Source organism: Polyergus mexicanus, unplaced genomic scaffold (assembly GCF_030449975.1).
Source record: "Polyergus mexicanus isolate NDT 795.1 unplaced genomic scaffold, iyPolMexi1.0 SCAF_3, whole genome shotgun sequence".
Lineage (NCBI taxonomy): Eukaryota > Metazoa > Arthropoda > Insecta > Hymenoptera > Formicidae > Polyergus > Polyergus mexicanus.
Genome location: NW_027223323.1, coordinates 1,346,742 through 1,370,112, shown reverse-complemented (window position 1 = coordinate 1,370,112; position 23,371 = coordinate 1,346,742). Strand labels below are relative to the sequence as shown.

The 23,371-nt window shown below is 32.0% G+C and overlaps 1 protein-coding gene across 1 annotated transcript in view; it reads right to left on the bottom strand.

Annotated features, from left to right (window-relative positions):
- Nucleotides 1–23,026, bottom strand: part of LOC138931803 (zwei Ig domain protein zig-8) — a 68,647-nt gene extending 45,621 nt beyond the window's left edge. Inside the window, exon 1 of the mRNA XM_070292936.1 lies at nucleotides 22,196–23,026. The gene's annotated coding sequence lies outside the window, so the exon portion shown is untranslated. The remainder of the gene's footprint in view (nucleotides 1–22,195) is intronic.
- Nucleotides 23,027–23,371: the final 345 nt, after the last annotated feature.

The following is a 23,371-nucleotide window of genomic DNA, read 5'->3' as shown; positions in this document are numbered from 1 at the left end:
GACCACATCGTTATATATACCACTCGTTCCATAATGTCAGATGTTGTAACGTGGGTCGTATACGTTTTGTTGTAAAATGCAACATAATCGAGATTATCTCAGGTCAGACATCAATTATCCAAATATACTATTAGTATTATTAAAGTGAGAGGAAATAATAAAGATTTTTTAATTGCGCATATCCTATAAAATCACGATCGATATTTTAGAAATTATGAATTATCGCGAAATGAAATATGCACACACAATTAAATGTTTTAATATATATTCTTGTAAAGTAAATATTTTATTTTATTTTATTTTTATTTAATTTTCCTCAGAAATGATCATGTGGAAGGATTAAAGTGGTACAGCTTGCATATATTAACTGTTCATTTAAAATTCACACGCATATACAATGTAGCTAAGAAAAAAAATATTATTATTTTTTTATCCTGAGCATAATTTCAGTCGTGTAATTTGGGTCACGCCATATAATTTGTCTCGAGTTAAAACGGACAGATAAAAGTTACATTTTGTAAAAATTGCGTTTTATGTCCACCCGTTCCAGAACAACTTGATTTTATCGAAAAAAAAAAAAAAAAAAAAAAAAAAAAAAAAAAAAAAAAAAAAATGTTTTGTTGAAAAAGAAAAAACAAAACAAAACATAAGAAACGCGAATTTTACCATGCAATTCGTATTAAATCAATGATTAATAAATTGAAATAATAGTTAATTAGAAACACATGAGATGTATAATTGAATGTCCACGTCGCATTTCTGTGAAACATGTTATTACCATATGAAGTTGATACAAAAACAGAATATCCGCGTATATACATAATGTACAGTATTCAATTTACAGGACACGTATCACAGAGTCGCTTTATAGTCGATAGAACTCTCTTTTACTTATTATCAAACGCTATCTCTGTTTTACTGACACAGTTTCTCTATTTACAGCGAGCTCAAGGGAGCACTTTTCAGATGAAATTCCCTTATTGTCTCGGCCTTCCCTGTAGTCCAAGGTCGTACTTAACGACCTGAGGGATGCACAGGTGGGCGCCGAATCCTTTCAACGGCCAAATGGAAATCCTTTGAACGTTTCCTACTTTTTGCTTCTCGCTTTTCTCTTTTGGTATCCTCCTTTTCCTGTCCCATAAGGCCATCGTCGCGACGTGACATAATTTTTAATGTCTTAACGGCGTTTTTTCCGCGAATTAACGCTAAAAATACCAAATTCAGCTCGCAACTTCGAAAATTCTGAATTCTAAGAACGTACAAAATCATGTTTTGCTGTAGCTTTATTTCAATATATGGCAATAGTTGATTTTTATATTACAGTTATGATTAGAATTATCTATGAGTGCAATATGTTATAAATAATACATTATTCTTTTTACTATTGGTAAAAATAATTTCCCAAAATCACACAAGATATATTTTAATCGCTAATATAGAATCAATCTTTTCTTAAGGAAAATATCGAAGCATCAATAATTTTTTAGTCACAACGATTGAAAAAAAATGAACAATAAAACTATATTTTTTGCTTATTGTTAGATAAACTTTACTTTATTTCTACAAAATTTTAAATGAAGATTTATCGTTAGTCATAAGAATGTAAAGATGGAAAAGTTTGAAAAGTTCTGATAAATGATGATTCCTTTTGACATTTCTGTTAAGAAAAATTCAATTTCAAGTCGGCTAAAGAATCCCTCATTAAAGGGACACTTTGTATAAACCACAAGTAGTTGAATTTATAAGATTAAGAGTGAAATTGCAACGGTTAAATCGTTTGAGCAAATTTTATCGTTTTCCCGAACACCTTGTTCGGCGATCGTCTGCAAACTCAGATTTACCGGATTGTTTTTACATAATTGGAATAGAGCGACGTGCTCAACGAGCCTTTCTTCGTTATCGTCAGTATGCCATCTCTTTCTTTCTTCTTGATCCATTCTTCACAATACGAACGAATACCAATCTCATCGCCGCATATCCACCCAAATAAAAAGTACTCTCACGGAAAGCCATTACAATTTTTCCAATGTGTTATATTGCAATTTTCTATCTCATTCATCATATTTGAGGATAGAAAAAGAAGAAAATTATTTACAATTTTATGTATAGAATGTTTTTTTTTTTTTTTAATCGATTGGATGTTTTTTTTAGTCGGAAATATTTTAATAAATCTAAAGTCGTTGTTTTCTCTACAAAAGCATAATAAAATTGAATCATTTGTAATAATTTTTTAATTGATTATATTAATTATCTAGCAATTACATTACAAATAAAATTTGTTTATATTAAATTTAATAAAAACTAAAATAGAATAAGTTTTTAAGAATTATTAAGATTTTTAAGGCTTCTTTTATTAAGATTTTTAAATTAGAATAAATAAATTATACCGATAGTGTTTAATATATATTTCAAAAAATGAGAATATGCTATTTTCTGTGCCTAAAAAAATATTTGGCAATATTTTGTTATATCATATAGAAAAGAAAAAAGTAAAGAAGATAAAAAGAAGGATCAAGAGAGAAAGGAGGTTGTATATAATATATATCGCGGCAAAATTTGTTTCCAATGAAACATTCCAAATAAGAAGAACGATTCGCAAATCCATTTTATGTGTCAAAACATTCTCACTTCGTCCGTTTCTTGACAGATTGTTCGACATATCGGCTATGTAATCAAATGGAGGCATCACTCTATGATGACAAATACTCTTTTGCGTTTTCAAACGTTTCCATGTGCCTCGTTGATTCATGACATAGATTCACCAAACAATTGCTGGTTGATATAATTTAAACATCCACACATACAATTATAAAGCAATTTAAAATTTTATAATTGTTATAAGCGCGTAACCTTTTAATTTAAACATTGAAATACTTTAAAAAATATAATTTAAATTATGTTTTATATTGTAATATATATATATATATATATATATATATATATATAAACTTTCAACGATTAACGACATGAGTATAAATTATACAAAGCGGTTATAAATTTTACTCTATAAGAAAAAGATAATTTTTATTCTTAATGTAATGCATAGTATGTGCACTTAATGATTTACCTTATCGCATAGTAGTCTGCTTTTACGACACAGTCTTATGCGAATTGTTGTACTCGACTTCTACAGTTGATGCGTGCCACAAAGTCTTTTGCTGAAAACTGCAGTGTAATGACAGTAACGCGACAGGCCAGCATCAGCATCGCTCGTTAATTAACATCGATTGCTTCGCGACATAGTTACAGTTTTTGCATATCCATTTGTGATGCAGACCGTTAATTGATGAAAATAGAAACGCCGTCCAATACAAAAAAAAACGATTGCACTCGACAATGATGGCAGAGTATCCACGTGATCATATCTATATGCAAAATTTCTGATAGGAAGCTTCGCTCACGTATAATTTCCAGAAGCAATAATCGTCGCTCGTAATCGTTCGTACAGCGTATCTTTTAATTTCGCAGCGATGGGAGCGCGTGTATGTACGTATTCACAATACTCTTGTTTCTATCTCGTGTCCGGGCCGGTAAATCAAACGAATCGATATACTTAATGCAAGTACCGCGGCAGTTGCACGCTCGCCTGAATCGCAGAGAATCGCTTTATGAATCGTCCAACAATGGGACGATAACGCCGATAAATCGCGATTAATCGTTATTATCGATCCGAGAAGACGGGCGTCTTTCCGGACCTTCCGTGATGTCGGGGCATGTAAATTACCCATCAAATCTAAGTGTTCCGCCCAACAAAGGAGTACCGTCGCCTCTTGTTATCCTTAGTAAAACTTCCGTGCTCTCTCTCACGACATCCGTTTAATCCTAGCTAGAGGCACACATCCTCCTCGTATACATAAGTCTGACGGATATGTGCCGGATTTAGAATATCACGACTGGGGTCAAAGAGAATATTGTATGAGGCCCGGAGAGCTTGATGTAACATCTTTCTTCTCGCGCGCGCATCGTTGGCAGGCAAACTAACTCCGCGTCAGAAATTATTCAACGAAAATACGCCACATTAAAATCAAATTCCTAAAGAAATGCTTGGAGATATCTTGGAAATTTAATTGCAGGTCCGACAACTTAGGAAGAAATTGGAATAAAAGGGCGAAGCGAACGATATCATTAATATTGCATAAATCTAAATTGCCTATAAGGTTTCTAAATTTAACCATATCCGATGTTCTTTCTCTGAGATATATTTTGTTTTTCTCTTTGTTTAATATTATATATATCAAATATTATAAATATCGAGAAAGATTATAGAGACGTCATATGAATAATATAATATATTCTTAAAAAAGTGCGTTACTTGCATTGTTGCTTCTTTTTTCGCAATGTCAATTAGTTATCTTGATATGCGCTGTGTCATACGCTCCGTATTAACGAAGATTTATTATTGAAGAAAAATACCATATTTTGATACACAATTTGAATATTGACAAGCTCAATATAGTATGTAAATGATTTATTCATTTGATACGAGTATAATATTATTGCTTTTGAGTGAACAAAAACAATGGTAATACGCTTTTCTCGAATTTGCATTAATATGTTGAACGGCTGTCATTACAGAGATTGCGTATTTTGACAGCTCAAATCTTCCGAAAGCTAGAAGTAAATAATTCTGGGTGATTTGATTCGTTGAGAATATAAAAAAATTAGCATACCAAACTTGTCTTCAATTTAAATTTGTTTCCATAATCTTTATTTTTTTCTATCTTTTCAAAGATATATCTAAAGAAAAAAATTAATTAAAACAATTAAAAAAATTATGTTAATATTATTATTTATGTACATGTTAATAATATTATTTTTTAAAGTGAAAATATATTTTGAAATGTGTGCGTTATTTCAACAAAAATATTATCCTGCATGAATATATATATATATATATAAATTAAATCATAACGTTATGCAGTCAAATGTTGTGTGCTATTATATTAATGTCTCTAATGTAGTTACTTTACAGTCTAATGAACAACTATGTGATACTTCGCGAATTCCATGTAAAATTGTGCAAACGAAACCGTATCATCGCAATAATACATTATTCACCTAAATGAAGACTATGAGGCGCGAAATTAAATATACAATTTCGCTGTATGAATTATTAATCGCATTAAATCAATAAAATCTATCTCACTTTAAGAGACAGCTTTTGAATTTAAATATACATTCAAAACTCTTAGTTTCTCGCGAGTTGTTTAATACAAATATATATACAATATATATAAACTACCTCAGTATATTATATCTGACAGAAGACACGATTGTCCCCTCCGGTTTAAACAAAATCGCGAGAATTTTTCCTTCGTTCTTCGAATCTCGGTGCAATATCGCATGTCAGAGAATAGCAATGCGGAAGATATACGCACGTATTTCGCCCTTAATAACCTCGCCCTCTGCGACAAACGGCCTGCGAAGAACGCGGCGCCGTCATCCCCCTCGCCCACCCCTTCTGCGGAATCCGTCGCGGTGCGCCATTAAATGCATACCACGCGCGAGAAACATGACACGGTCGCGAGGAGAAAAAAAGCTAGGGCAAAATTAGCCCCGGCACATCTGTCGTCCCTTCCTCGCGCGCGCGTCTCGCCGAGATAGGGTGGTTTCTAAGGGTGGCGATAAGACGGGGGCCAATCAGCGTGTAATCTGTTTAGGTTTGCCTATTTGACACGGATGACTAACCGCAGCTCGCTGTCGCTGCGCGGATGACTTACCGGCCTCACGGGGCTTGCGACAAGGAATACTTTATGAGGTCGACAGATGCGCTCCCGGATTATCCTTTAAACACACAGAATCCGCCTCGCGTGTTTTATTAACCACTGCAAGCGCGCGCGATTCCGGGAGCATTTTATGACACACGGATGACTGTATACGAAGATTTTAAACTCGGGTCAATTATACAACGTAGGTTGGATTCTCCTACGTTGATGATACGTCAGCGATATCTACCTTATGATGCTTAACTGTGCTCGTTTTACATAAACGTATTTGTTTTTATAATTGAAGTCTATAAATAAATTTCGAGAGTAGCAAACTCTTTGCTTTTCGCTAATGAAATTATAAATTGACATTAATACTGGAATAGAATGAGATTCGTTAAATACGACTCTAGAATTAATAATATTAAGATATTTGACACAATTCCAATAATTTTGATGATACGATTTAATAACCATTTTCATTGATTTTTCGTAAAAATAAATAGAAAAATAATATAAGTAATGTAATAAGAGTCTCAGATCGCGATAGAAAGAATTTGAGTTTTTCAATTATTAATACAATTGGATAAATATAAATATAATAAGAAATACAAATTTTTTAAAATTCAATATTTAGTTATTATTTCAATTAAATCATGAAAAAATTTGGAATTAAATTATACGCACACATAAAAAAAGACTACAAGCAATATAAATATTTTCAAAAATTTTAATAAATCTAAATTTAATTACGATAGAAATTACATAGGTACATAACGAATTAGTGTTAGCAAATCGCTTTTTACAACCACCCTAAAGTGACTGTTCGATACTACGTCACGAGGGACTTTACACGAACTTACACGATAAATGCACGTATGCAAAAGTATGATTCACAGAAATCTCTGTTCTCTGCCGTAGAGGATGCGATTCTGCGAGAAACAACGTGCTAATTTTCGCATTTTATTCCTCCCTACGGTCCGTAAGTCCGCGATAAGCCGATTGGCTTACAACGGAATCTGCGCGTAACCGTGCGAGCATAAATTTGCATTAATTCAACGGACTATGTTGTGCGTATGTTGGACAATGTAACGCGCGCGGGAGGAGAGAAAAATCGTCGGCTGGATAATTACCAGCCATTATATGGTATATATGCATTGTACAAATGCTCTTAGTATGAATTCCTTACGAATATCCTATTTACGCTAAAACTAACTCGATTTATGTACAATCGGAAAATTTGCTGCGTTCACACATTTGCGGTATAAACTGTGTTTGCATGTGGTATCCTACTATCTGATATATTTACACTGTCTTTCGATAATTATTATTACTCTAAACCGTAATGTGTTATTTAATAAAGCATTATGTGTATCTTTGACTTTAATAATATGGATAAGAAGGAAATTTGTTATTAATGTACGTGGAATAGTTGTTTTAATTATTCTCAAGCAATTTCTCTTAAAGAGAAACTCGCGATTGTTTCGATAACATCTAACTTCGCTTATCAACCTCGAGGTGTAATAACTCTATGACTTTATGACTCTATGACATGGAAAATATTACTGTGACATGTGCTCTTACATCGATCTACCGTGTTACGTACAATCAATATTTATGGATAAACTCTTTAGATATATCCATATTTCTCCTCAAAGTTTGAGTATTTCCCGATACGTGAAACGCGTTACGTGTACCATGTTATGTTAAGACTAACGTCACGATGCAATGTTTTCTTTTTTCTACAACATGTTTATTCTTAGATGATCTAAGTGTGTGAAGTCTATTTTTATTACATATATAAGGAAGTGAGTTCTACAGTGCTCTAAAATAAAATGTGCATAGACTACAATTTTTCTTCCACGATAAAATAGCTATGTCGCGAAGAAGATGACCATCATGCAATTTCGACAACAATGTTATCGATCATTTACTATTGTAAACACAGTTAGAAGTACGTAATATGTACGAAACTATTATTGCAAAAGTATATATTTATTATTTTACGCAATATATGCGATAAAGATTATATTAAATATAAAAACATTCTCTCTATTTTTTGTCAATTTGAATAGCATGACTTCATAAGCAATCAATTGTCTGATTGATATCACTCAATAATTAAAAAAAAAAAGATATAATTTATTCTCTATCAGAAGAGGCGAAATTCAAAGAAGAAGGTTTAAAGGTGTTAATATTATTTGAAAAATATTCGAGATAATTCATTTATCGCGTTCTTTTATTTGCGAAATATCCGTTCCATATACAATATATTGCTTAAGAAGACAATATTCTCGGAAACAGACCAAATTGCTAGGTGCAAACAGACAATTAAGCATGAAAGATTGATAAGAATCGCTTCACGCGACTATTCGTGTGCCCTAGTCTACATTTTTTACATCCGTTCAACGCGCTACATCACTTATGTCCCTTAAAGTTTACCACGAGTCCATAATAATATACGTTAATGATGCGCGAAGAAAAAATATATACGTAGTACGACGGCAAATAGCGACTCGATCAGAACGCTTAGATAAAAGAGACATAACTGCGATATATTCAGCAATGATCTATGATCTAACTGTTTTACTCCCCTCGATTTAGAAAAGAGAATCGTCGTGTGTATGCCTTCGGCGGTAGCACCGAGAGAGGGTGATTTTCCACTGGGAATAGGAACGTCTGACCGTTTGATTATCCACATTATACCCCGGTGTTCGTAATTACAAATCGAATGCGATATTCGTCACGCCATCTGCTATATCTCAGAACCCCTTTGTGAAAGATAGCGCCGCAAAGTCAAGTCGACCAAGAAAATAATCGATGCCGCAAGGGACGTAATATGTGCAAATATTCCAAGTCCTATCTCATACATGAAAACTCTCGTTTTTATTCAACAATCTGACAATATATATATAAACTTAATTATATAAAACAATTTTTTGAAAGAAAATAGAATTTTAATAAAATTATAAATGCACTAAATTTATGTCTAAATTTAAATAGTAATTTTATATATACATTTACAAGCTCGGCAATATTAAAAAACGTTATTGATTAATTAAATATAATTGAAATATCAAACATATTAATAATAAAATCTGTGTCATATTTTAGGAATCAACTTTTTTCAGTCCCTTTAAATCAGCGCGATTCACATCTGTCAGAATTACCTTATACATTCATCGAATAAATTCTATCACATTGCACATTATATGATATTATTAAAATAATATCATCTTTTATTAAATTAAACATGCTTATATGTACAATAATATCCCAAAATCTCGACTATCTATGTATTTACGTCGTACTTTAATGTATATAATCTTTCTGTATCTCGATCACACAAACTACGTAAAATAAAGAAAATTCGCGTACAACTGTTGTGAAACATGTGTGACTCATGCATTCTATAATATGCGTGGGATATTTTTTTCCATGAATCTGAAATTGTGTGAACAAACATTGCAAATTTGTTTCTGTAAATGCCACTCGCGTCGAATATCATGAGAGATTCGCGCGGTGGTATTTCCCGCCGGATTTAAGGTCGCGCGACTTGAATCGCGCTCTTCGTGCGACGCGCGAGATAAGTCTGTTTCATGTATATTTTACAAACCAGGCAGGAAAGTGCTAACGCCGGTTTATTTTGGAAAGAGACGAATACGAACGAAGAGGACGAGAGAGCGGCTAAACCGGGGCGCAATTTTCAGACAATTTCGTGTAATAACTTTTGCATGCAAAATTGCAATAATACGTTTTGCCGACGAACACGTAGGGCGCTTTATGTTATGCAAAGAGCAGCCTCTACCGTATTTCCTTCCTCTCATTTCTCTTTTTCTCTCTTTTCTTCTTTTCGCATCAGTGACAATGACCACTACGTATTGTAAGGTCAGTTTTCTCTTTTTTTCTTTTTTTCTCTCTTTCTGAGATACTAGCTCCTGCCTTCTTCCTAATCCAATTTCCTTCCTTTCTACTGTAATTCGGAATACGCTGGTTTTCACTTATTCATACTTACTACAACCGCAAACTTGTAATTACAAATGCCGTTTGTTCTCCTCGCGACCATTAGTATTCATTAACGTGTGCTATGTTGCCATACTTATTTGAATGCACTTATTTTATTTGCGTTCAAATTTATTTAAAAAGATCGAATACTTTATTACATGATTAAAAGAATTGTTTAGTAATAATAGATATAACGATATTGCTTGATAGAGACAAAGAGAATAGCGGGATTATTTGCATTTATTTATACAGATTAAAATGATTTAAACGCACTACTTTTTCTTTTCACTATATATTGATAAAATATTAGTATATTTTTAACGTTATCTATATGCATTTCGTGCAAAATTTATATCTTAATTAAGAATTAATACTAAATATTAATTTAAATAATTCTATCTAGATAATTTTATATTTAGATAAATTATCTGTGCAAATTTTATTAATAAAAAATGTAAAAATTTAAAATAATACGCTTACCAGATAATAATATTTTAGCCTCTGGTGTATGGTGTTTCGACTCATATATCAATGTTATACACTTTTATTGATTTATATTTAATCGCAAAATTAATAATATACATATAAAAAAGATAATATAAAATTGTTTCATAATTTACTAATGTTGTAGTTAAAATAATTGGAAATCTGACTCGCTCCCCCTGCTCTGTTTAAAATAAAATTTATAAAATGCTGATTATTTTTTATTCAAGCGTAATTTAATTTAATCTAAAGAATAAATCTCCCGCTAACTTTGCATTTTGTCTTTAAACAAAGATTTTTTTTGTTGCGCTTATGTTTCGATAGTTGTGATAATGCTTCTTTAGTAGTCTGTATTTTTATAGATATTGCAGCATTTCGTTCTAACAGAAGCGAAGCGGATGGAAAAATATTTCGAATTCGACAACTTGTCAAATGCAAATATAGTAATCGCGGATATTAAAAGACATAGTAATACAAAAATGTATTATAAAAAAAATTTTGAAGTAAATTTTATTCTCTTTCTGCGCGAATATAAAACAATTTTCCGTGCGAACTTAGAAAGCGAGGTATTGTCGAGGCATTAGCGGGACCGATTCGTGGAAATATGATTTAAAATATCAAATAAATAGAAAGAAAATCGAAGCTGCGCATGCAGATTTTTCTGCAAGAAAAGAAAAGCGTACTTCCACAGTTTGCAATATTTCTTGTACAAATTGGCATGAAAAGTATTGAAACAGATAATTTTATGGCTATAATTACACGAGAAGAGCGAGTTGAATTCTCATATCGCGAAAACTTACATTATTCTTGATAATTTTTCTTCAATTGCCTATGTATTCTATAATGTTCCGATATGTAAACTTTCAGATATGTAAAATTAATTAACAGAAGTAAAAATTAAAAGCGTGCATCTATATTAATTTTAATCGCGTATCCTTATTAACTCTTGTAAGATGTATAATAAAATTTACAGCACACTTTAAACTACCATATTTAATTCAAATATATTTTATTTGTGAAAATATTAACATTAAACAGATTTATAATAAGAAATTATGATGTTACAGAGTTGTTTTCCAATGCATTTTTAAATTAATTTTATAAAGTATATTTCTTGAATATTCAGAGAAATAAATTTGCAGAAAGAATTAAATTCTATTTTGCAGAAATAAGCATATTAAACATTTTCTTTGTAACGCTCATTACAGCTCACTTAACATTAAAATTGCTTTCGCAAAATGTGTCTACAATATATTCAAAGTTGTTCACGTTACGATTAATATTTATTTTATTTTATTGATACAAAAATATATTCAAAATTGTTTCTAAATTTTTAAATTTTATTTGACATACAATCAGCAGTGTTTATGAAATAGCCTTTATTTTTCGTAATGTACATAGAAAAGTAAAATAAAGTCGAGACCAAAAAGAAAATTATTATTCTCGGACTCGTCGACAAAAAGTACAGAGAAATTGTAGTCGCATAAATACAGGTGACATTTCAACTACGGGGTAGCGAGGACGAGTGTTTTTTGATAATCGTGCTGCGAAGAACAAAGAAAGTGTTCACATTTTATGTTGGTTTGTTTGCAAACAGGAGCTCTCAAAAAAATTTATATCTTGCGAATTTATACGAACTAAGAAAATGAAATGTAGACTACTAAAGGAAAGAAAAAGAATTACAATAGTAATAGAGAATAACGTATATCTCTCACAATTCAATAAATGTGACAGCTACATAGCAAGAAAATCCTGTTATAATCTTATTATTTTAGCAACTAAGAATAATATCATTTTTTTACGATCATAAGTTTGATAGAATGTTTATCTATATCTGTGTGCACATGTATCAATATTGTGTAATATATATTTTTTATACATTAATTTATATTTTAAAAATAATATAATTTTGCAATATTTTTTGTTTTAAATATATAATTGTTTTATATTATATTACAATTTAAGTTAAAATAGTTGGACAATTGATTTTCTTTCTTTCGTTTATAAAATAGTAGAGAATGTTTATTTGTTTTTCCCAACCATAAGTTTTATTTTAACGTAAAAAATACTTTTTATATGGTTCAACCGTGCGATTAGAATAGTTCAAGATAATTCATGTGTCAATATCCGAGAAAGTCGAAAAGAACAATTATTTAATAGTAAATTTGATAAATTAATAAATCTAAACGTTATGAAATATATTTTTAAATCTAAAATTTGTAAGCCTAAATTTGGAATAAAACATAGTTTTATTTAAATTCCGGAATCAATTTTCGAAAAATTCGTTCATTGAAACTTCGTCTGTTATATACCATATGTATATATAATTATGTCACTATAATTATTACATCTATCGTTTTCTTATATTTTAAGTTTAATTGCAATTATAGATTTTAATCCATGTACGAAAGATATTGAAGAGCTATTTTAGAGTAACGGGAGCGAATGCAGGATATCGAGCATGCAATAGCGCTATAATAATACGAGAGAAAGCTTCATCTTCATAGTCTGGAAATTGAACGCGACACGATTCCTATATGTCCCCGTGAGTGTCCCAGAAATGATGTAACGCTTCGCGTTACCCATGCTGTAATATTTTTTATATTTATTGACGAAACTTCTAGAAATACAATTTAGCAAAGTTGCAAGATCAAACGAAATCGCTATACCGTGTTTCATTTCATGTAAGCAAACAGAGTACGTCGGTATACTCGTGGTTTTTTTACGGTATCAAACATGAACATTTCACCAAGAAATTTGATCAATCTTGTTAAGAATAAATTGTTATTTATTTGTCATGTGTATATGTGTATTATTGTCAGTTATACACGCAAATATATGATTCATCTCACGTTGTTTATACTATCAAGATTTGATTCAAATTATCTTAATTTTCATTTTTATAAATTAATAAAATAATTAATAAACAGAGAGATTTTTAGGATTTTATTAAATTATTATTGTAATTAATATTATAATTCCGTTCCGCGTCGTAATTAACGCAACGGTAATGATATTGCTATTTCCAATCTCGAATACGACATCATTAGTGGAAAACTGACAATGAGACGTTTCATATCCAATAATTCAATTTCAAGAGTTTCTGTTACCGTTACAAATGTTTCTCTCCGAGTTTACATTTAACTATGCATGCATACAAACCATCCAACATGATAATTAAAATAAAACCGTAACACCATCATTCCATTTGTAGAACTAGGGACCGAGGTTGTATATAGGACGAGTTATATATTTCATTTTTTTTTTTTTTAAGGACACGTCGTGGCGACCGGATATGTCCGAGTATAATAAATTCTACCCTCTTTCGTTATCCGGTTCTCCTTTACTTATGCTTCATTCGGATATAAATCCTCATATGCATACAATGTAAGTAATGAATATCCTTCATGAATATAACATAAAAAGTCATTTCGCACAGGTTCAAATACATTAGCGATTCACTTAAAAAAAAACAAAGATCACAAATACTTAAAGATCCAACACTTATTAAATGTACATTAATAAATATATACAATATTTTTAACAACTTATACGTAAATTATATTTTTTTTACATAAGTATCGATCAAATTATATATTAAAATATATTCAACATAACGTGACATAATCTTGAACTTATTACATAATTCTGGAGTTTTTTTACTCATAAGCGCCAATTTTTACTGATCAAATAAAAAAAAATGTATGATTTGTAAGTACACGTTTGTTTATCAACAATCATCTCTATAGAAATATTTAAAAGTATATATCTAATATATGATTATGCAATCTAAACAAATAACTTATTAAAATCTTGAAATTTTCTTTCAACAAAAAATAATTATCTTTTATTATTTTTTAAGTTTTATTGCTATTTTATATTTTTAGTATCATTTTTAACATTCAAAAATATTATTTTATAAAATTTTATTTTATAAATAGAATTTATGAATTTTATAAATATTTTATTGCTTTCTCTCTCTCTGTAATGCAAATTTAGTAATGAAATTAATTTGAAAATAATTAATTAATAAATAAATATAAATAATTTAAATATAAAATTTAAATATAAAAATAAATAATAAATAAAGAAACAAAGAAATATTTTTTTACACTATGTTTCTTTCCAAAATATTTTATTTTTTTTAAATCCTAGATAGAACATTTTTAATTTGGGATCCTTGAAGACCCTTTAGTGATTGCGGCGAATCGCGATACGATAACTTATTAAGTCATGTGATTAATAACATTTGCAATTTGCAGAACATTTTAATTTGTATTTTACTTTGGTATTTATTTTAAATTAAAAGAAATAATTTCAGAAATCCGATATCGCATATCGATATTGAACTACGGAAAATATCGTTGAAATCTTGAATTGTTATTGCGCTCGTAACGGTTCGTTTCGATTATCTTCGGCAATCGCTCGTTACGTTTTAACGATTCTTTTGCTTAGTGTTTATGATTGATACAAAAATTTGATTTGCATTGTTGAAACACGTTATATTTCGAAGAAATATGTTCTTACATTAAGCGTCTTTGATGTTTCGTTTTTGGCGAATATTTAAATAGTAATCGCGCAAATATTTTAGATATAAATTTATACAAACAATTAAAATTGCAATTAATGCGTTGATAGTAATTATGATGTCTCTGTTTGCTGACAATTTGTCAGAATCTACAATACTCATCATTCCTGTTGTTCCTGGAAGAAATTAAGCTGTGCGAACAACAACGGTTCGATAAGATTGGAGAGACTATGCGAATTTAACTCACTTCGATGTACTAATCACGTTACGCGGACTCGATTCTCACAATGTTTCTTCTTCGATACTTTTGGCGACAATTAGAAGAAAGTTGCGTTCAGCCAACAAAGTACAGAGAGATTGTGGGTACGTATTTCTCTCCGCGAGACAAAAGGACGCACCGGTAATAAATGGTACCGCGGTTTCATCCGAAAGTATCGCAACTTGGTCGTCACGTCCAGGGCGTTTAATTCAATGGGGCAGGAATAAGTAATGTACCTTTGATAAAGTTATTCTCCTTCTCCCCCCTTCTATACTTTGCGGACCGCAGCGCATCCTCCCAAGTGCTTCAGGCAACGAAGCTTGATTATACAAAGACGAGAGCAATTTCATCCCACGATTCAACCTTGTTCTCCCCCTATTCCGTTTTATGAGTCGACACTATAATCCTTCCTCAGCATGTATTAACGGTAATCTTTACTGTAAAATCAAGCTTTAGTCGGGATTCTCACTGTTAACACCGGCTGTTGTCCGCTTTCGCGAGCGAGCAAATAGCCATCTTTTGGCGGATAATTTACGCGAGGTTTATTTACAATTTTTAGTAAACTGAAGTGGCGTCTGCTGAATGATTTCGAAAATTTATTGAATTTAATCGAAAAAAAAAAAAAAAAAATTATCTGACTTTTCGATTATTTTATTCGATTATAATGTTCGTTAGAAATAAAATAAAATCACAACATGTATAGTATTTTCGTGTTCAATTCGACTACGCCTCTAGTGTTTCTCTTCAAAATACGTTTAGGTAAACAATAGTGCCTATGAAAAGCTTAGGTAAATATAAAGTTGCCCCAGAAAAGGTATCTCTAGCTACTCTGACAAAGTTCGATTCTCATATCTGAATTTGCAAATATTCTTGCCAAAAATTTAATCTTTACAATATCAACGGTAAATATTATGTAACCTAGAAACTGAGCGCTAAATTTAAATACTTGTTATGGTAGAATCCATCTGACAAATAAAATGAAATATATATTTCAATGCTATTTCAAATATTCTGTATTCTATCAAGAATTTTGTATATTCTGTAGATTGTTCAATATAAGAGGTAATTAAATTAATTAAATATAAACCAATTTGGATAGATCTAATTTAATTATGATTAGAGATTAATGTCGAGTTGCTCAATCATATATTTGATTAATACAGATGTAGATTAGCAAGATATGAATAATTTGAAATGCCAAAATATACATATGTCGAAAGACTAATACAAAAGATTATAGAACAAAATATAACAAAATTTTAAGTGCAAACTTTTGCAAACAATTTTGCTGAATAGAATCGAGAAATTTTCGTTAATCGAATTATAACATTCAAAGAGTACGCATATGTATAATATAATATATAAAATATATGTAAAAGTTGTGTAATGTTTATGTGCACTCGTTGGAGAAAAATTAAGGCTAAATAACAATAAAATATTACAGTCCACTGAAAAGTTTCTTGCTACATATTAAATCTTGAATTCCGAAAGTGTTTTTATCAATTTTTTTATTCAATTCTTGTTTAAAGATTTGAGGTTACATTAATTATGTTATTCAAAAAATTACATGACTAAGTAAATTTATTAATTTTATTTTAAATAGCATTTCAACGACGCAAAGTTACATAAACTTTAATAAATTGTTTAACGATTACAATATGTTGCTGACTATACATATATATATAATGCTGTGAAACAGCTGATTTGCGTCAGTGAAGAAAATCATATTCGCATACTTTAAAAAATAGCAAAAAAATAGCAAATAACCTTTGCGTACAACTAACGCAAACTGCATAAATATTACATCTAAATAAGCCATTATTCTTGATAATCTCTAAAGGATTGCAACGTCGAATATAATTTTAATATATCCTCGCGGCAAACTTTAGCCAGCGCGTATTATAACTTTTATTGTCCGCTTTCTAATGGAATTCTATTGTGTTTAGGAATTTAGTATCACGAAATACATGGCACTCTCATCGACGCGATGCTGCTTGAATCTCAATTCCTGTTCTATTTTTATTGAAGCTGGCGACTTTGCTGATTTTCATTTTCATGTTAAATACGGACACGAAATGTATCAAGGACTGAAATTGCTTATAGTACACGTGACAACTTTGATATGCGTATATAGTTTATGTAATTTTGAGTTATATATTCGTTATTTAATATCAAATGTTACTTTATTAACTGGCTACGAATATTCATCAAACAAACGGTAGGAAATATGACATATCTCATGATACAGAATTTATGGATTTTTCATAAAGCAAATAAATTTGCAAACTGTGTATTCACGTGTGGTATATTTATTTTTATGACGTAAAAAAAATGAATTATTTTTCTTTGTGTGATAACTTTTCATCCCGCTTACATTGTCGATATATTCGCAAACGTATGATGCACGATGTATATGTATGTATTAATATATAGCTATCTATTATAAAAAATGAATAGTGTTAACGACTGTATATATAAAAATGTCACGACTGTTGTTCTTGTTGCTGGCAATATTATTTTATCTTTATCTTTATATGGAATAATAAAATGTCAAACATCCGTCGTACATATTTTATTTATAAATAAAATGCTGTTCATTTATCACGAGTTACATTAATAACATACATTCTTCTCTCGTGATCTTACGATCATCGAAATAACGAGCAGCGGCATGTCGTATAAAAACTGCCACTCTTGCCCCCTATAATTTATCCGTTCCGTCATAATATTAAGGAGAAAAAAAGAAATCTGCGCGGAGGGGAATCGGGATATACCATTATTGCTCTTCTCGTGCCAGCACGAAATGGAATTTTTTTATGACAGGCAGCTCTTACGGGTCGCATTTTGTGTTAAATGAGAAGAATGAACAGATTCTAATTCGGTTGGGAAACATATGTATAGCAATCCGTTACATACGCGCGCACACACGCACACACACACATACACACAAAAATTAACAAAAACGAAAAATGGCAGAGCACAGTCGATCATCATCGAATATCCTGGCACTTTGAGAACGAAACATGGCATCAGTCTCGCGCAATTTGAATTGCCAAACGCCCGCGCATATCGAAAACTTGAAAATAGCTTAATCGATCATCTCCTCATTTTGCATTACCTTGGCTGTCATGCCGTAAGTTACTCGCTCAGCGAGTCGATAATGCTTTGAATTATAATCACGGAAAACGATATGTATATATATATTGAATAGGATTAGTAGCTTATATAACGGATGATCGATTAACCATAAGGGGATCAAAATGAAATTATGAAATGTCGGGCTATAACTGTTTAGGATTGAATTACTTGCTATTAATTATTGTTAATAATTTTTACAAATTTCTTTATATCGATGATAAAATATTTAATGAAAATGTTTTTAATCTATAGATAATCTGTAAAGATCTGCCTAAAATACTCTCTGTTCTCATTAAATTGATATATTTTTATATAATAATCGCGTATTATATATAAATAAAAGTGTAAAATTGTTCTTTATAAAATAAAATATAATAAATAAAATAAAATATCTATTTATATATTTATAATGCATGTCTAATCTTTACTAAGGCATATAGTGAATTATATAGTTATTATATTTAAATATTATATATACATATTTTTTTTTAAGTACTTTGTAATCAAATAATTATTAAATTGTAAAAAGTTAATAAAGTTATTAAGTATTAAAATTGATGTACTTGGTGTTTGATAATTATAGAATGACAATTATATTTTCTACGATCATTCACCTAATGTTCACACTTAACAGAGGACCGAATTGAGTTTTACATTCACGCAATTTCACACGTGTTAAAACCACTAACAAATCGAAGAGCAATTAGAGAAGTGAACCGATTATCGGTCGTGTATCGACCTCTCTAAGCGATTTGCATAACGCACGAATAATTATAATCAAAGTAATTAATTGCTCCCCACACATACTATCCGTTCTCACAAATTGTCATCAGTACGACCTGCGAAATAACTAAATCGTGATCTTACGTAGGTTTGCAGTATTATTATTAATTCAATTTGCACAGTTGCATTACACATCAAAGAAGAGAGAAAGAGAGAGAGAGAGAGAGAGAGAAAGAGCCGGAAACATTTTTCAGTCAGCTAAAGACTTTTCTGAGAATGTAAAGTACATATTTAACGTAAAACGAATTAAAGCTGGAATTATATGCTCTATCATTCTTAGCAATTTAAATATATTATATCTTATAGAAATAAGAACTATACTTTCTTCTTAATAAGTTTCTTCGTATATAATTTAATCTAGTCCTGAAATATTCCATCGTATGGAACTTTCATTTTGTAAGGAATTTATCGCCGGTTCTGTCAAGATTAATAGGAAAATTTTCGTTGTTATTCAGAGAATAAAAAAATATTTTGTGTGAAAATGAAAGAATACTTAACGTACCTTGTTTCAAAGAGTAGATAATTAATTCATTTTTTGTCGGATACTAAAAAAAAAGAGAAAAATTTAATTAACAAATAGATAATTTTCCATCAGCGTTCTATATGCGTTTCCAGAATATTAAATCACCAATGGCTTCCTGAAGGTATTTACTCCGCACTGCATTCATATACAAATTCATTCATTTCATCGAACATTTTTCAAACAAATAGAAACACATATGAATGACAATTTTTCGCTTATAGGAATATAAAATACCTACAGAAAGATGAAATTCTATTGAAGCTAAACTAATCCCTTACGCAACTATATACTATATACACTCGTTAAATTCTATCGATTTCATAAGCACGCTTTGCTATTTGATTATTAATCCGAGAGCGTTATGGGATCCCTATGGATTTTGCAAATTGATTTATTTCAGGATAGAAAGAGTGACGAATAAAGCGCGTAATGCGGAGTGATCGAATAGTGTTTCACTGAAGAATCGCTGACATCCCAGAATGGGACACGCAACAAACCGATAATGGGTACCTGTTAATTACTCGTTTTAACAAGTCCGGTGTGCGCCGCTGATGGATTCGCGACACCCAGCGGGACGATTCATTACGGCATCGGAAAGTGGACCGAGCGGAAAAGTTGTACGCTTAATGTGCGCGAGCTAAAGCGGTGCTATCGAACGGATTTTCACCTAACTCTCCTTTTCTTTCTTTTCTTTTTTCCTTTCTCCATTGTATCGGAAAATACTGATCATTTCTGGCTGGTATGGAGCATTGAGCGTGAATCCAAAATAGAACAGTGGATAGCGATCGATTGGCGGGGCAATTCGTGAAATTACGTCTCGTGACTGAAGACGAATAATTGACTACCGGCGTATCGTCTATTTCGTGTGTTCATGACAGCCGAAACTCTATGCACGTGTCGCGATTGTGACATTAGCCATGATCCCGTGTCGTTCAAACACCATCTATTTCTAGTGCTTCAAGCTGCATATATAAAGTATTTCTTTCGAATGTGTGTAAGTGTTTGTTAAAGAGTAATTTTTTTATAGAGTTTACTCTTTATTCATCTAATATCGGTTACAGAGAGATAGATGTGTACATTTTTTAATATATACGTGGGCATATGTTAGAGGATAAAAAAAAATTAATATATTTTTAACGACGCTGATCATTATTTCGATAAATTAATTAGAAAAAAAAAAACTGTCAAATGCGCTTTATTCACGCTAATAATTTAACCAAAAGATTCCATGCACTCTTTGACGTAATAAACGTCACCAAATAAAGTTTTATATTATCTCGTCCTGAATATTCCACGCTTCTCTCTGCGCGCAGTTGATATAATTTCAGCAGCGGAGTATCGTACGCAAAAAGTCCGTAAGTAAACTCCAAACTAAACTTTCGAGCTAAAAACGAGACCCTAAACTCGGCCGGATAGGATAATCGATTAGCTTTGAGCATTTTTATTACCTAACAGCGCAAAAGCGTCCGAGAGAGAGTTACCGTCCGATAAAATTCCTTCCGCCAGAGATATAAGTTGGAGAACGCATTGCATATTCAGCGTGTACAGTCGATTGCATATTCGGCACCAAAATTCGCGCGGCATCGCTGATAAATTGTATTACGTTTTTCGTCTAGATTGTAAATCGAAGTCCCCGCTTTTGTCTCTCCTCTCCGCTCTCTCATCATCGTCGCTCTCGGCGAAAAAGGATGTAAAATCCAATTAGAAAATCAAGCGAAAATTTTCCGTTTATTCTCACAAATAAATATTATTGTTCATCGTATGTTTGCTGATAATAACGAAATAATGCATAAACTGAATCTATGATCTGCCGGTTTATCGGCGTCGCTTTTGAATGTTATTATATAACGATTGTTGCTGTTATCATTATAATCAAAATGTCATCAGAATTATTGTGTTACTATTATTGTGCCATTTTAAGCATACGCATTGTTAATCCTTCATGCACATGTACGCTCATTGCACACGGCTATTAGCAGAGATATTTGAAACAACATCGATTGCGCTCTCTTCGTTAATTATTAATTAATCATTGAACATATTTTATTACAGTCTTACAATATTTATATTTATATATAAGCAATATTTTGCCGAGTTCAACGAGGTTTAATAATATTATTTAAGTAAAATTATACTAAAATATTAATTAAATTTACTTTTTAATTATAGAATATAATTATTATGAAATGTAAGAAGATTAGTAAACTAATAACATAATTTTTAACAAAATATCAATAATATCAGAATTAATCGAAAATAAGAGATCCTCGATAGTAGCTTTATCAATCATAAATATGCTGTTTAATTTTTTAATAATGTAATACATATAAAATTTTTAATTTAACATTTGAGAATAAATGAAACAAACTTTCTTTATACGTTTATTTAAGGAATTAGAAAATTTTCCCTTTTAGCTTTCAACTTTTCTTCTGTTCGAGATCAGTCCACATGCGCGAGTGTGTCTCTCTAATTATCGCAATTTTTAAGAAATCCAATTTTTCCATGATAAAAATTTTGCAAAAATATTATTTATAAATAAAACTTTGTTAATTGGTTTTAATAAAAGTGAGTTATATAAAGGTTAATAATATTCATCATGGATAATTCCATTGTAAATCATTCGAGAATTATATCCCGCTACAAAGATAGACACGTTTTCTCTCGAAACATCTCGTATGCCTTATCACTTCACGGAAGATATTTAACGATACATTCACGCACGCACACACACACACACCGACATATGGAAAAAAAAAAGAGGTTTCACTTACGGATCTTGGAACTACACTTTAAGGAAACACTGCGTACGAACTTCTTAGGACAAGGGAATGCTCCCGGGAACGCATCCAAATCTCGCTGCGAGAGCAATGCGCAGTCCTGCTGAATCTCCGCCAGATTTTCCCGGAGGAGGGAATCCTCCTAGCGGCACAATAGATCCGGGAAAATCCGTACCTCGTGCGACTCGGTAGTTACGCGCACTTTTACGCGCCGTTTACCGCAATGACGGCGACACGTACGGTGCAGTCACTTCCGGTCCATGTTCCCGTCGCAGGGTTGTTCAACGTCGCCGTATCTCACGGCTCCTCTCGTCGAGAATAGGGAGAACACCGCCGCGTCGATCCGAATCACAAACAACACGCGCGTTTATTCCATCGTCATCTCGCAATCAGTCACTTCGATCCGCTCCATCGATCGCGAAAACGTTCACTCTGAGCGAACGCGAGAGGCGAGAGGCGTTTTAGCGAACGAATCGCCATTCATTCAATCATTCGTTAGCGATCGCGCGATTCACATCTTAACGAGTCGAGATCGGAGCACTATTGTAATACACTATCGCACTCCCCAAATACGGACGTAGTCGTCGTTGTATATTATATGCCGTTGTATCAAAATATCGATCGATAAATTCGAAAATTACGATACGATTCGCGAAAATCACTGCCGAATAGGAGGCAAATATCGACGATTTCCTTCCTCGATCGATGTCGGGTCCGCCGATCGCACACCGACGAACGAGGTGACAGCGACGAGGGTGGAAGGGTGAGGTGAGTCAAATGCGTGTAAATCCAACGTTCGCGAGGCACGAACGACACGTCGTGACGTTGGCGGGCGACTAACCCCCGAGAACCGCTCTGCACCCGCGGACGCCGCGCATGCCCCCTACCTTAAAGAACGCACCCCCGCTCTCGCATCCCCGTTCGAGTCACCCTCGGTTCGTGCAGCTACTCCCCCTATTCCTCCTCCTCCTTCCCCGCGCCACCATAAACCACGTTGACTTCATCTTTTTTGACGAGGAAACCGCCACTCTCTTTTCTCGCCTCTCTCGCGCCCTCGTGTATTTACCATATATGTCCACCGTTGCCGCGTCCATCTCTATTTATACCCCTTTCTATTTACGTCACGATCGCGCTTCTTCCGATTAGTATGCGCGACGTCATAAAAATTCT